The sequence below is a fragment of the Symphalangus syndactylus genome, chromosome 10 (genome assembly GCF_028878055.3).
Source record: "Symphalangus syndactylus isolate Jambi chromosome 10, NHGRI_mSymSyn1-v2.1_pri, whole genome shotgun sequence".
Lineage (NCBI taxonomy): Eukaryota > Metazoa > Chordata > Mammalia > Primates > Hylobatidae > Symphalangus > Symphalangus syndactylus.
In genome coordinates, this window is record NC_072432.2 from 129,028,257 (window position 1) to 129,040,606 (window position 12,350).

Sequence of the window (12,350 nt, forward strand, 5' to 3'; positions counted from 1 at the left end):
GGCATGCACCACCACACCCAGCTAATTTTTTGTGTGTTTTTAGTAGAGATGGGGTTCCATCATGTTGGCCAGGATGGTCTCAATCTCTTGACCTTGTGATCCGCCTGCCTCGGCCTCCCAAAGTGCTGGGATTACAGGCGTGAGCCACCATGCCCGGCCCACAACTGTTTTTATTACAAGGTAATTTAGGAAAAGAATTGAGATTCATGAGACCCAGAGGATGCTTTCATAAGCTTTGTCACTAAATACAGTGAGGGTACAATCATGTCTCTCCCAGCAGGGGCCCAGAACTCAGGCCAGAAGCCACCCAGAGAGTGTCAGTGCTGGCATATTTTGCTGAAGGGGTTCAATCAACATTAATCCTTGAATATTGCTTATAGAGTTTATGAGGAAGAAAATGTGGTTAATCCAGACAAAAAAGAAAAAAAAAAACATTTCTCAACTGAGGGGAAAAATTCCTTTGAGCATAAACAGATTGCACTATTTATACACGAAATATTTTTTGCATCTATAAACTTACCATGCTCAAGTATTCTAATTAATCGTGGTGGTTGCCAGGGAAACCAAACTAACTCAATTATAGGTCTGTGGGAAGGTACAGTGTATTTATGACTGTGAATCAGGTAGTTTTCTGTGCAAAAACTAAAACTGAACAGATGCTTAAAGATTTTAAATGTTCTACAGAACACACTGTTATCTAGATAGTTTTCCTTAAAGAATCTCTTGATTTTCTTTCTTCATAACAACTTGGTTTGGGAACATGGACAGGGAATGTGATAGATTAAGAAGAGACAATGAGGAACATGATCAGCAATAAAACCACAGGAAATGACTGAATTAGAAGCCTATGAGTTGCATTGAAAGAGAGCCATAATTCTATACCATTTGTGTTTGGCTACCTTATCTAAAATGCAAGGTCTAAATAATACTGAGGAGAGAGGCCATTTCTCCACTGTCCTATCTCCAAGGAGAAGGAGGAAGTAAAAGCTGAAAAACAACAGACTGATCAGCACCACTGGCCAGGCCTGTAGCTTAAAGATTAACCCCCACCCTAACCACCTGTGCTATCTATAGATCACAGACAATGGTATGGAGAAATACTTGCATTGCTTACCCCCACCGCCAACGTATGTGGACATAGTCATGTACCCCATGCTTGCTCAATCTATCACGACCCTGTCACATGGAACCCTCAGGGTTGTAAGCCTTTAAAAGGGCCAGGAACTCTTTCTTTGGGGAGCTCGGTTCTTGAGATGCAAGTCTGTCAATGCCCCCGGCCAAATAAAGCTTCTTCCTTCTTTAACCTGTGTCTAAGGAGTTTTGTCTGTGGCTTGTCCTGCTACATTTCTTGGTTCCCTGACCGGGAAGTGAGGTGGTTGATGGACAGTGGAGGCAGCCCCGTAGGCAGCTTAGGCTTGTCCTGCAAAGCATCCCTGCGGCAGACTCTGGCTAGCTTGAGTGATGTGGATCCTAAGAGCACTCCCAGGTAGGTACTTGCCCCAGTGGAACGCCTCGTCAGAGCAGTGCATGGCAGACTCCTGCAGAGGATCAACTCAGTGACTGAACACCCAGAAGGAACCGGTGCTCAGAGTCTGGACATCTGGAATATGGTAGGACCGGTCCTGGGAACTTGCCCACTCCATTTGAGTGGAAGCATGGCCTGATCACCCATGGTGTGCCCCTATTGGCACTTTGGTCTCAGTTTTGATTTGATTTTGATTTGGCTTGGCTTGTTTGAAGAAAGAAGAATGAAAATGAGTGAATACTTGTGATTGACACGAATCTCCTCTTGCAGTGTGAGTGTTGTTCTTTTCTTCTTTCTTTTCTTGTCTTGGGAAGGAGATGGGTAAAATGCAGAGTAAGCTCACTCCATTAGGAACGATTTTAAAGAATTTCAAAAAAGGTTTTAATGGAGACTATGGAGTTACTATGACACCAGGGAAACTTAGAACTTTATGTGAAATAGACTGGCTGACATTACGAGTGGGTTGGCCATCAGAAGGAAGCCTAGACAGTTCCCTTGTTTCAAAGGTATAGCACAAGGTAACTGGTAAGCCAGGATACCCAGACAAGTTTCCATACATAGACACTTGGTTACAGCTGGTTTTAGACTCCCCACAGTGGTTAAGAGGATGGGCAGCAGTAGTACTAGTGGCAAAGGTACACATAGCCAAGGAAGAATCCCACTTCACCTGCTGAGGGGAGTTGGCTCCTAAAGTCCTGTCTGACCCAACATCAGAGGATTAATGGCAAGAAACAGCACCAGTGCCCCCCACCCCACCCTTTCACCAAGAAGGAAGTCCTTCCACTCCTGAGCCCCCTGTGCCACAGCTTCCATAAGGCCTACATGCCCCTAGGCCACTCAGAGTAGAAAAGAAAGGATGTGAGACCTCGGGAGAAACACCTCCCTTGGCAGCCAATTTGAGGTCTAAAACTGGGATATAAATGACCCTGAGAGAGCAATGGTATACTGGGGTAGACGAGGATGGGCATATGGTGGAAGGGCATGCCTTTGTGTACCAACCCTTCACCTCTACTGATCTTCTCAATTGGAAAAACAATACCCCATCCTATACCAAAAAGCCTCAAGCTATAATTGATTTTCTCTAAACTATTATCCAGACACACAACCCTACTTGAGCTGATTGCCACCAGTTGCTCATATACCTCTTTAACATGGATGAAAGGTGAAGGGTGCTCCAAGCAGCAACTAAGTGGATAGAGGGAACAAGTTCCAGCTGATTACCAAAATCCCCAAGAGTATGTGATCCAATTACCAGGAACAGACCCCCAGTGGGACCCAAGTGAAAGACAGGGTATGCAAAGGCTAAAGTGGTACAGGGAAGCTCTCCTGGAAGGGTTAAGGAAGGGAGTTCAGAAGGCCACAAATGTTAAAAAGTCTCTGAGGTTATTCAACAAATGGAAGAGAGTCCAGCACAATTTTATGAGGGACTATGTGAGGCCTATCCTATGTATACCCCCTTTGATCCTGAAAGCCCTGAAAAATCAGTGCATGATTAACATGGCTTTAGCATGTACACGTTTGATGACTTTGCACCATCAAAGTGCAGAAGACATTAGAAGAAAACTACAGAAACAGACTGGGTTTGCAGGCATGAATACTTCACAGTTATTGGAGATAGCCAACTAGGTATTTGTGAATAGAGATGCGGTAAGCTGCAAAGAGAACCACAGAGAGAGCGAATGCCAAGCCCAGCAAAACACTGACCTGCTAGCTGCAGCTATTAGAAGGGTCCCCCGAAAGGGGTGAGAGAAGGGGAGCCCCAGGAAAAATACCCAGTCTGGTTGTCCATGCTTGCAGTGTAACCAGTGTGCTTACTGTAAGGATATAGGACATTGGAAGGACAAGTGCCCCCAGTTGAAAGGGAAACAAGGTGACTCTGAGCAGCAGGCCTCAGACAAGGATGAAGGGGCTTTGTTCAATCTGGCAGATGGGTTACTGGATTGAGGGGGGACTGGGCTAATGTGCCCCCAAAGAGCCCATGGTCAGGATGACAGTTGGGAGCAAGGACATTGAGTTTCTTGCCAATACTGGTGCTGAACATTCAGTAGTAACCACTTTGGTCACCCCCTTATCCAAAAAGACTATTGATATAATTGGAGCCACAGGGGTTTCAGCAAAGCAAGCTTTCTGTTTGCCCCGAACTTGCACTGTGGGGGGCATGAGGTAATTCACCAGTTCCTGTACATGTCTGATTGCCCCTTGCCTTTACTGGGAAGGGACGTACTTAGCAAGCTGAGAACCACTATCTCTTTTACAAAGCATGGCTCTTTACAGCTAAAGTTACCTGGAACAGGAGTCATTATGGCCCTTATGGTTCCTTGGGAAGAGGAATGAAGACTCTTCTTAACTGAGCCAGGCCAAGAGATAGGACCAGCCTGGCTAAGTGGTGGCCAAAGGTGTGGGCAGAAGACAACACTACAGGGTTGGCAGTCAACCAAGCCCCCGTAGTCATAGAAGTGAAGCCTGGGGCCCAGCCGGTCAGGCAAAAATTGTACCCGGTCCCAAAAGAAGCTCTTGAGGGCATCCATGTCCATCTCAAGCACCTGAGGTCCCTTGGAATTATAGTCCCTTGTCAGTCTCCATGGAACACTCCCCTCCTGTTCCCAAGCCAGGGACCAAGGACTACAGGCTGGTGCAGGATTTGCCCATGGTCAATGAAGCTACAGTGATTTTGCATCCAATGGTACCTAACCCGTACACATTGTTGGGGTTACTGCCAGCTGAGGACAGCTGGTTCACCTGCTTGGACCTAAAAGATGCTTTCTTTAGCATCAGACTAGCCCCTGAGAGCCAAAAACTGTTTGCCTTTCAGTGAGAGGGTCTGGGGTCAGGTGTCACCACTCAGTACACTTGGACCCGCCTCCCCCAAGGGTTCAGGAACTCCCCCACCATTTTTGGAGAGGCAATGGCTTGAGACTTCCAGAAGTTTCCTGCCAGATACCTAGGCTGTGTGCTGCTCCAGTACATCGATGACCTCCTGCTGGGACACCCCACAGCAGTCGGGTGTGCCAAGGGAACAGATACCCTGCTCCAGCACCTGGAGGACTGTGGGTATAATGTGTCCAAGAAGAAAGCTCAGATCTGCAGATAGCAGGTGTGTTACCTGGGATTTGCTATCTGATCAGGGAGAGTGCAGCCTGGGATCAGAAAGAAAGCAAGTCATCTGTGACCTGCCAGAGCCTAAGACCAGAAGGCAGGTGAGAGAATTCTTAGGAGCTGTAGGGTTCTGCAGGTTGTGGATCCCAAACTTTGTAGTATTGGCTAAGCCCCTGTATGGAGTCACAAAGTGGGGTGATAAGTAACATTTTGAATGGGGGTCCCAACAGCAACGAGCTTTTCATGAGTTAAAAGGAAAACTCATGTCGGCCCCAGCCCTGGGGCTACCTCACCTGACAAAACCTTTTACACTATATGTGTCAGAGAGAGAAAAAAATGGCAGTTGGAGTTTTAACCCAGACTGTGGGGCCCTGGCCGAGGCCAGTGGCCTACCTCTCTAAACAACTAGACAGGGTTTCTAAGGGTTGGCCCCCATGTTTGAGGGCCTTGGCAGCAACAGCCCTGCTAGCACAAGAAGTGGATAAGCTAACTCTTGGGCAAAACCTAAACATAAAGGCCCCCCATGCTGTGATGACTTTAATGAATACCAAAGGACATCATTGGCTAATGAATGCTAGAATAACTAGATACCAAAGTTTGCTCTGTGAGAATCCCCGCATAACCATTGAAGTTTGAAACACCCTGAACCCCGCCACCTTGCTCCTGGTATCAGAGAGCCCAGTTGAACATAACTGTGTAGAGGTGTTGGACTCAGTTTATTCTAGCAGGCCCAACCTCCAAGACCATCCTTGGACATCAGTAGACTGGGAGCTGTATGTGGACAGGAGCAGCTTCATCAACCCACAAGGAGAGAGGTGTGTGGGTATACAGTGGTAAACCTGGACATTGTCACTGAAGCAAATCATTGCCCCAGGGCACTTCAGACCAGAAGGCCGAATTCATTACTTTAATTTGGGCCTTAGAGCTAAGTGAAGATAAGACTGTAAACATTTATACTGACTCTCGGTATGCCTTTTTAACTCTCCAAGTGTATGGGGCACTATACAGGAAAAAGGCCTGTTAAACTCTGGGGAAAAAGACATAAAGTATCAGCAAGAGATCTTGTAATTATTGGAGGCAGTGTGGAAGCCCCAAAATGTGGCAGTCATGCACTGAAGAGGACACCAGCGAGCTTCCACCTCAATTGCCTTGGGGAACTCCTGAGCTGACTCAAAGGCTCAAAAAGCAGCATCCACCCCCTACCAGGTGTCAGTCACAGCCCCTTGCTCCCTCAGGCACCTGACCTTCTGCCTACTTATTCTAAAGAAGAGAAGGACTTTGTCCAGACAGAGGGAGGACAGGTGATAGAAGAGGGATGGATCTGGTTACCAGATGGAATAGGCATGCCACAGCTGCTAGGGGCCACAGTCGTACTGGCTGTGCATGAGACCATCCCCCTAGGACAAGAGTCACCTGAAAAGTTGTTAGGCTGGTACTTCTACATCTCACATCTGTCAGCCCTTGCCAAAACAGTGGCACAGCAGTGTGTCACCTACTGGCAGCACAATGCTAGGCAAGGTCCAAATGTCTTGCCCGGCATACAATCTTATGGAGCAGCCCCCTTTGAAGATCTCCAAGTAGACTTCACCGAGATGCCCAAATGTGGAGGTAACAAGTATTTGAACTAGAACTAGAACACTAGTTCTAGTACGTGCATACTCTGGGTGGGTGGGAGTCTATCCAACACAGACTGAGAAAGCTCATGAAGTAACCCGTGTGCTTCTCTGAGATCTCATTCCTAGGTTTGGACTGCCCTTACGAATCAGCTCAGACAACGGGCTGGGATTTGTGGCTGACTTGGTACAGAAGACAGCAAAGGTATTGGGGATCACATGGAAACTACATACCACCTACTGACTACAAAGTTCCTGAAAGGTGGAGCAGATGAATCAGACTTTCAAAAATAGCTTAAGGAAAATGTGTCAAGAAACAGGATTAAAGTGGGTACAAGCTGTCCCTATGGTATTGTTTAACATTAGATGTACCTCTTCTAAAATAACAGGACATTCCCCTTATGAAGTATTATATCATAGGCCCACTCCCATACTACGGGGACTCCCAGGCACTCCTTGAGAGCTAGGTGAAATTGAGTTACAGCGACAGCTACAGGCTTTAGGGAAAATTACACAAACAATTTCAGCCTGGGTAAATGAGAGGTGCCCCATCAGCTTATTCTCCCCAGTTCACCCTTTCTCCCCAGGTAATCAGGTGTGTATCAAGGATTGGAATGTAGCCCCCTTGTGGCCATGGTGGAAAGGACCCCAGACCATCATTTTGACCACTCCCACAGCTGTAGAGGTAGAGGGAATCCCGGCCTGGATCCACCATAGACGGGTAAAACCTGCAGCACCTGAGACCTGGGAGGTGAGACCAAGCCCAGGCAACCTCTGCAAAGTGACCTTAAGAAAGACGACAAGCACTGCTTCAGTCACACCTGAAAGATGACTGGTCCCCACACAGCCGAAGCATGAGGAAACGCATTGTGGGACGCATTTTCCTTAAATTTTGGACTTGCACAGTAAGGACTTCAACTGACCTTCCTCAGACTGAGGACTGTTCCCAGTGTATACATCAAGTTACTGAGGTAGGGCAAAAGATTAAAACAGTCTTTCTGTTTTATAGTTATTATGAATACAAGGGAACTCTAAAAGGAACTTGTTTATATAATGACACCCAGTATAAGGTATGCAGTCCAGAAGATGGACAACCTAGTGTTTGTTATAACCCATCTGAACCCCCCATGGCCACAGTATTTGAAATAAGGTTGAAGACTGGGAACTGGGGAAAAGCCAATATGAGTAAAGTAATAACTAGAAGAGAAGAGAAAGGAGTCCCCAAACAAATTATCTTAAAATTTGATGCCTGTGAAGCAATCAACAGTGACCCGTATGGAAATAGAATAAGATGTGGCTCTCTAGATTGGGAAAGGAGCTATATAGTAGAAAATAAGTATGTTTGTCATGAATTAGGACTGTGTAGTGATGAATATAGTTACTGGTCCTGTGTCATTTGGGCCACCTGAAAAGAAGATGAGAAGGACCCTGTCCACCTTCAAAAAGGAAAGAGTAACTCTTCCTGCACTAGTGGTCACTGTAATCCATTAGAACTACTAATTACCAATCCCCTTGATCCCTGTTGGAAAACAGGAGAATATATAACTCTAGGAATCAATGGAACTGGACTGAATCCCTGAGTAAATATTTCAGTCCAACCAGAGGTCTAGAGGCACTCTCCCAAAACAGTGTTTCAGACCTTTTGTGATGATCTGAAATCTGCCATCACCAGAGCTTCCAAAAAGAAAAAAGAGATGAAGAACTTATTTCTCCAGTGAGCAGAAAATGTAGCTCATTCCCTCAATGTTACTATCTGTTAAGTATGTGGGGGAACCACTGTAGGAGACTGATGGCCTTGGGAAGCCTGAGAATTGGTGCCTACTGATCCAGTTCCTGACATAATTCCAGTCAGGAAGGCTCAAACTAGCAACTTCTATGTCTTTAAAACCTCGATTATTGGACAATACTGCATAGCTAGAGAGGGAACTGACTTCACCATCCCTGTAGGAAGGCTCAATTGCCTAGGACAAAAGTTGTATAAGAGCAGGACAGGGACAGTCACCTGGTGGGTCTCAACCACACTGAAAATAATCCATTCAGTAAATTTCTCAAGTTACAGACTGTTTGGGCCCATCCAGAATCTCATTGAGACTGGATGGCTCCCACTGGACTATACTGGATATGTGGGCATAGAACCTACACCTAATTACCTGACCAATGGGCAGGTAGCTGTGTCATTGACACCATTAAGCCATCCTTTTTCTTGTTGCCTGTGAAAACAGGTGAGCTCCTAGGTTTCCCTGTCTATGCCTCCCGAGAAAAGAGAAGCATAGCTATAGGAAATTGGAAAGATTATGAGTGGCCCTCCGAAAGGATCATACAGTACTATAGACCTGCCACATGGGCACGAGACAGCTCAGGGGATACCAAACCCCCATCTACATGCTCAACTGGATCATACAGTTAAGGCCGTCTTAGAAATAATCACTAGTGAAACTGGCAGAGCTTTGACTCTTTTGGCCCAGCAGGAAACCCAAATGAGAAATGCCATCTATCAGAAGAGATTGGCCTTAGACTATTTGCTAGCAGCTGAAGGAAGAGTCTGTGAAAAATTCAAATTGACCAATTGCTGTCTGCAAATAGACGATCAAGGACAAGTAGTCAAAAATATAGTTAGAGACATGACAAAGCTGGCACATGTGCCCATAGGGTTTGGCATAGGTTTGATCCTGGATCCCTGTTTGGAAAATGGTTTCCAGCTCTAGGAGGATTTAAAACTCTTATACTAGGTATAATAATAGTGTTAGGAACCTGCATGTTACTTCCTTGTATATTACCCATATTTCTCCAGTTACTAAAGGGTTTTTTTTACTACCTTGTTTCTTCAAAAGACCTCAGCACAAATGTATTACATGAATCACTATCGATCTGTCTCACAAGAAGATCTAGATAGGATGAGAGTGAAAACACCCACTAGTGAGTGAGGTTCTCAAAGGGGGAATGAAGAGCGAGGCCATTTCCCTTACTGTCCCGTCTCCAAAGAGATGGAGGAAGTAAAAGCTGAAAAACAACAGAGTGATTGGCGCCACTGGCCAGGCCTGTAAGTTAAAGATTAACCCCCACCCTAATCACTTGTGCTATATATACATTGCAGACAATGGTATGGATAAATATTTGCATTGCTTACCCCCACTGTTAACGTATGTGGACACAGTCATATACCCCATGCTTGCTCAATCTATCATGACCCTGTCACATGGACCCCTTAGGCTTGTAAGCCTTTAAAAGGGCCAGGAACTCTTTCTTCAGGGAGCTCAGTTCTTGAGACACAAGTCTGCCTATGCTCCCAGCTGAATAAAGCCTCTTCCTTTAACCCAGTGTCTGAGGGGTTTTGTCTGTGGCTTGTCCTGCTACAATACAATAAGTAAGATGGAAGCAGCTTTAAAGGAAAAAAATTAAAAACATAGAACTAGTGAGTTTAGCTAAAGTAACTGTTAGAGGAAATTGTGGAAAATTGGAAAATTGATGACATTTGGCTAAAGGATGCAGAAATGTCCACACTTGCATCTATAACAACCCTTCTTCTCATAAACATCTCATTCACTGCAAAGAACTACTAGCAAATGAGATCAATGAAACTCAAGGGAGAAAGTGTGATCAGGTTTGAGAAAGTTTCTAATATGACATTTTCATTAGTAAAGCACTTGTAATTATTATTGTTAAAAACTGTGAGTTATGTAATTGTTTTCAGGAATAATATAATCTTATTTACCATATAAACAAAATTGACTGCTTTTGTGAAGCCCAGACCTACCATCTGCCCATCCATTAATCCACTCTTTTATTCAATTAAAAATTATTTATTGATTTCCTTCTCTGTGCTTGGTCCTGCGCTAGATCTTCAGTATACAATAATGAATAGAATTTCTACACAGTGAATTTATAATATGACCAGGGAAGCAAATCATAAACTGATAATTGTAGAAACAAATGTTTAATAAATTAGAGCTTTGGGAGTAGGTCTTAGAATGACTTGATGGGAGCTCAAAGCTTAGTCTCTTCTGTCTCCATAAAGAATCCATCCTCTGGATGAATTTCCACTTCTATCATTAATTTCATTATGTATAGTAATGTTCTTGCTTTAAAGTCTACTTTTTATACTACTGATCTGTTCCTGTTATCTTTCTGTGAGTTCTACAATCTGTATGTATTTTTAAATAAGTAATTTAAGGTGTATCTCCTATAAGTAGCATATAACTGAATATATTCTAAAATCAGTCTGGTAATCTAGTTTTTAATTGGAATATTTATTCTATTTAATGTAATTACTTATGTATTTGGTTTTAATCATACCATCTTGATATTTGTTTTCTTTTTACTTCACCTATTGTATTCCCTTTCTTCTCCTTCTCACCTTTTTTTGAATCAATTAGTATTTTTCTAATCATTATTCAAATTTCCCACTCTATTAGTTTGCAAATTGTACATTTTTTATTTTTCATTTGTTATTCTAGAGATAATAAAATGAATCCATGGCTTGTTAAAGTCTGGTATAAATGGAAATGTTCACCACTTTCCAGACAGTCCAAAGACCTAAGAACACAATTCCCTTTACTCTTCTTAACTTTTGTGTTATTTTGTATTTCACTTATATTCTGACTCAAAAAACTGATTTCATGGAATCAATATTTCTGATTTTGTATGTGTATAAGAACATTATTTACTGACTGAACCACTCTGACCTGACTCAGTGGGTGAATCCGCTGGAGCCCAGTGCTCAGAAATGTTCCTGAGAGCACTGACTCAAACGTTCCTACCTCATGACTTCTGCTTTTTCTGTGTTATAAACCACTCATTCATTCATTCATTTAGGATTCAGTAGGTATATGTGCAGATTTGTTACATGATATATTGTGTTGTGCTGAAGTTTGGGATATAGATGGTCCTGTCACCCAAGTAGTAAGCAAAGTACCCAATAGGTAGTTTTTCAGTCCATGCCCCCCCTCCCTCTCTTCTCTCTCTAGTAGTCCTCAGTGTCTCTTGTTCTCATCTTTACATCCATGTGTATTCAATGTTTACCTTCCACATATAAGTGAGAACTTGCAGTATTTGGCTTTCTGTTCCTGCATTAATTCGCTTAGAATAATGGCCTCCATCTGCATCCATGTTGCTGCAAAGGACATTATTTTGTTCTTTTTTTATGGCTGTGTAGTATTCCATGGTACCACATTTTCTTTATCCAGTCCACCATTGATGGGCACCTATGTTGAGTCCATGTCTTTGCTGTTTTGAACAGTATTGTGGGGAACATGTGAGTGTGGGTCTTTATGGTGGAATAATCCATTTTCTTTTGAATATATACCCAGGAACAAGATTGCTGGGTGGAACAATAGTTATAAGTTTTTTGATGAATCTCCAAACTGATTTCTACAGTGGCTGAACTAATTTACATTCCAACCAACAGTGTATAAGGACTCCCTTTTTTTCCCACAGCCTCTCCAGTGTCTGTTATTTTTTGACTTTTAAATAATAGCCATCCAGCCTGGGCGACAGAGCAAGACTCCGTCTCAAAAAAAAAAAAAAAAAAAAAAAAAAAATAATAGCCATTCTGACTGGTATGAGATGGTATCTCATTACAGTTTTGATTTTCATTTATCTGATGATTAGCGATGTTGAGCATTTCTTCACTCTTGTACATCTTTATCTGTTCATATTCTTTGGGCATTTTTAATTGGATTATTTATTTTTTGCTCATTGATTTAAGTTCTTCGTAGATTCTGGATATTAGACTTTTGTTGGATGGATAGTTTGTAAATATTTTGTCCCATCCTATTGGTTACCTGTTTTACTCTTTTGATAATTTCTTTTGCTGTGCAGAAGCTCTTTAGTTTGATTAGGTACCACTTGTCAATTTTTGTTTTTGTTGGAATTGCTTTTGGGGACTTAGCCATAAATTCTTCACTAAAGACAATGCTGAGAAGGATATTTCTTAGGTTTTCTTCTAGCATTTTTATAGTTTGAGGTCTTACATTTAAATCTTTAATCTATCTTGAGTTAATTTTTATATATGGTAAAATGTAGGGGTCCAGTTTCCTTCTTCCATATATGACTAGCCAGCTATCCCAGTACCATTTATGGAAATGATCCTTTCCCCAGTGCTTATTTTTGCTGAATTT